At 45.9% G+C, this 4,205-nt stretch overlaps 1 pseudogene; it reads right to left on the bottom strand.

Annotated features, from left to right (window-relative positions):
* Positions 1-1,228: 1,228 nt before the first annotated feature.
* LOC102257169 overlaps positions 1,229-4,205 on the bottom strand; it is a 10,409-nt pseudogene continuing 7,432 nt past the window's right edge.

Below are 4,205 nucleotides of genomic sequence, written 5' to 3'. Positions count from 1 at the left end.
CATCTCCGAGTCTGCTTCCCAGGGAACCCAACTTGCAACAGATGGTAAGATCTTGGCAGAAGGCTTTTAAGGACTAGAATATCAGGTGTTGCTTTTTGGCCAGGATCTTAGACACGATACTGCAAATCTTGAGTACAGAACTAAGAAGGAAAATAATATTCTGAAGGCCCGGGCTCTGGGTCCAAAGGCCCCTCCCACACGTCAGCGATATAGAAATGATTGGGATGCAGTGCTACAGTTAATGAAAGACCAGAGGGGCTAATAATTCAGAAGAAGCAACGAGCATTAATGACGTTTCCAGATGTATACGGCAGACGTAATGTGATAAGGAGACTATCTGACTTTGTTGATGGCAAAGTTGCAGGGTTTGCAAATACTGAGGTCAATGAAAATAAAAGATGTAATTTTCCCCCCATGAAAATTATGGCACCCCTGAATTCTGTGCATGGATTCCCTGAAGGGGGGGGGTGTCCGTAAAAAACACACACACACATTAGTGTTACAATGTCTGTTAATACTTTAAGATAGTTCTAGATAGTTTGATATAAATGTGTGTTAGTGACCCACTTAGCCAGTTGGATGCCACGCTCCAGGGCAATAAAATAACAGTAGATCAGAAGGGTTCATCTCTGCTCACCAGGTGTCTTACTGATTAGCACAGAGAATAGCACAAGTGCATTTTCACTGGTGAAATTTGTGTAGAAATGGGCTCTCCTCAGTGTTGTTCAAGATTAGCGGATTGGCTGAAGTGCTCTGAGACCTGCCCCATGCTGCATGGATGGAGTGTAAGGACCCATCAAGGCTCGTCCTGTATTCTCAGGGAGGTGCCTGTGTGCAGCCCTGCGGTGGGAGGCCAGCTGATTGCCTAACAGCAAACACAGGGATGACAGACTCCTGCCTCTGAAATTTGGTTGTCTCGTCCTTAAGAAACAACCAATAGGCGAGCAAATCGGCTAAAAAGTCAGAAAGCTGGAACATCACTAAGTTTATAATTATGCTTGTTAATCAATAAAAATAGGTGAGGTGAGGTGAGTTTGGTGTGAGGGTCACTTTCAGTATAACCAGTGGCGAGGTAGCAGAGAAGTAGCCCACCTCAAACATTCCGGAAAAGTCTTACATCTATCAAAAAGAGCCCAAGAGGTTGTGCCGGACCGTATTGGCCTAGGTCAGTTTGCAACCTGGACAGTTAAACTGTCAGCCTATAATCATTTAAGCCACCACCAGTACTTCACAGAAGGCAGGCTGAGGGGAGGATCGCAGGCTCCATGATGGGCACAATGCCATTCTGCTGGCAGATTCTGGCTCTACTGGCCAGAACGTCGGCGTTTTCCATGACAGCAAGGGTTGAGGGGGTGTGTTCACCGATCTTCAGCACATAGCGCCACTCGGCAAAGTCAGATCCATCCTTCTTGTACTGGGCACAGCGCTCAGACAGCCCATCCAGCCCTTAGGTAATAGTCTCTGCCAGGGGTACCATACCCTTGTCCACCTTGATGCCCACAACACCACCCTTGGATCTGATAACTTGGGGGAAGGGACGCCCATCATCTGTCTTCTGATAGAGCATCTCATGGAAGAGGGTGACACCCCAATACAGGGGTTCTTGCAGTCATCGGCTGTCACCAGTAGCTGGCAGGAGAAGTGCTGGTCTCCTTGGGGTTCTCAGTGCCAATGGACTGCAGCCGTGTGGCAATGCTCCCAGTGGACTCATCTGCAGCCAGGTGCCCTTGCTCAGAGCCACGATGCGGTGAGCAAAGTCAGATGCCTCTTCCTTTTGCTCTGGGGTCAGCCCTGGGTATTGACAGGGCCTGGGGCCAGTCAGTTCCTGGCCCAGGAGAGAGGCGGGTGTATGTGGTGCAGTCGTGGAGGGCAGCCGGCTGGCGAGTGGACTCTGGATTTAATTCTTGTTCCGGGTCAGGTGGAATCTTTTCAATGACTCCAGTGCGAAGGCTTCTGCAGATGTCTTTAAAATAGTTATATTCTTGCAAATGTATTCTACACTACCCAGCCCTCAAATCTGTGATATTTACATAACTCAGATGTCTGAGCTGGGGGGTGTGCCACTGATTAAGCATTGAGGAATTTAGACTTTGAGACTTACAGAGATGATTCTCGTATCCTTAAAAATCCTCTTGTTACGTACGTAGACTGCATTGCCTGGATCTCTCTGGGGGCTTATGATTTCTGCAATATTCACTAATTCCACCTATTTTTCTATCCATCAACAACATACCTGGTCTACCATTTCTCATCAGTAGATCCCTGCATTAGTTTGGGTCAAAGGTGAATATTTGTATTACACAGTTATTAGCTGCTCAGTGGTGTGCTGGTTAATTGGGAGGGAAGCCCTGACTTGTAGCATTTGCCAGTTTCTGTGGTGTTAATATTCCCACCATATAATGTCAAGCTACCGATGTTTAACAACTGTCTCGCGAAAGTCCTAAAGACTTACCAAAGAGCACCCCATTGGAGCTGTGTGACCTTTATCAATTTATTTAATATCGTTGGGCTTGTTTCCTTGTCTGCAAAATGTGGATATTATTAGTGCCTACTTCCTGGGGAGGGTGTGAATATTAAACAAGCTGATGGGTGAACGTGCTAGCCAGCGCGATTGTATGCACTCAATAAGTAATGGTTGCAATCATTGTTACAGTTTACAAACACCTGATTATATCTGATGAATTAAGCCCCAAACAAACAAAATACTGCCCTCCATCTCCTATTAAGTTTGTGGATTTCCACAGATTGCCAGATAGGTGGGTCATATATAAGTCATTTTGCTGCATATGAGTCTTTTCTGAGTAGGATCTGGTTCACTTTCATTTAGCAAAAGATAGTTCTATAATTACTTCAAGAGTGTCCTGCTAGTATATTGTTGGAGTTTCAGGGCTTTGTCATCTAAAAAAAATTTTTTTTTTGCTTTTCATGATTCAAAAAAAGCACACCTTCTTGAAAGCTTGAAAAATGTCCCTTCTGATTTTCACTTTCATATCCAGAAAGGACTAAATTATCCCCGGCTCCTTTGTGTACTTCAGAGGGAACAGAAATGGACTTGCCTGCTTAATGCAGCTAATAATATAGCACACTTTGCTGTCAAACAGCTTTATCGATTGGCAACACTACCTGTGAATGCCCTACCTGCTGCCTTTGGAAGGTATATTAATGGCCAGCTCCTGAAATTCTGGCAGAGGCAGCGTCTGAGTTAATGGTTTCGGTGAGAGCTTCTAAAAAGTCTAGGGGAGGAGTTATAATCTTTCATTTTCATAATGAAGTGTCAAGATGTGTCTGGCCGCATGGTAGAGAATACCTAACAATGGCTGGGGCAATCAAGACATTTAATTCTCTCTCACAACAAGATTTCTGCAATAGGCAGTTCCAGGTGTTGCAGGGGCTCACTGATGACTTCCACCTCCCCTCTGTCATCCTCATCATGTGCCCTTTGGTCTTCCGCTGGTTGTCTCATGGTTGCAATCTGGCTGCTGCAGCTCCAAGCATCTCCTCCTTATACAATCATGTCCAAGACAAGAAATGAGGAAGGGAGAGTGGTAGGAAACTCTTTCCACTTTTATCAGGAAGCAAAACATTTCCTGGAAGCCCCTGAACAGACCTCTTTTCGTATCTCATTGGCCAGAACGTGGGCTCATGGCCACCTCCAGCAGCAGTATCTGGAAAATCACAGTAGGTCACCATGTTGGTTTAGAACCACTCATGATATATCCCCTGGAGCTTGGGGAGGAGTCCTTACTCCCTGAACTCAAGGGCTCTGCACCTCATATCAGAGCAAAACTCAAGTTCAGGGTTTTATTAGTAAGGATGGGGGTATGGAGGGGTAGGGCAATATCTGTCATATGTAATGAATAAATGTCACATGTATGACCCTCACATGTTAAATTTGACTCGATGAAGCGGGTCAGGTAGACTAGTGGACACCTGATCCTGCCTGCCTGATGTCCATTCCTCTTTCTTCTGTTGGCCAAACCTTCATTCTCCTTTGGAGAATCGCCTCTCCCTGACCCCGGAAACACATGCAGTGGGTGGAGACACCCAGGGTTCAGGTGATCCATCAACCAGCCCCCTCTGCCTCCTGCTCACAGCAATTATTTCAGGGATGGGCATAGGACTCAATGTGGTTCGATGAGCCTCAATCCTAGGAGATTTTTGGTAACTGTCAGAAAAGATTCGATTTCTTCAGGGGTTTCTGGGAA

This window comes from Myotis brandtii, unplaced genomic scaffold (assembly GCF_000412655.1).
Source record: "Myotis brandtii unplaced genomic scaffold, ASM41265v1 scaffold155, whole genome shotgun sequence".
Lineage (NCBI taxonomy): Eukaryota > Metazoa > Chordata > Mammalia > Chiroptera > Vespertilionidae > Myotis > Myotis brandtii.
This window is presented reverse-complemented; position numbering and strand designations above follow the sequence as displayed.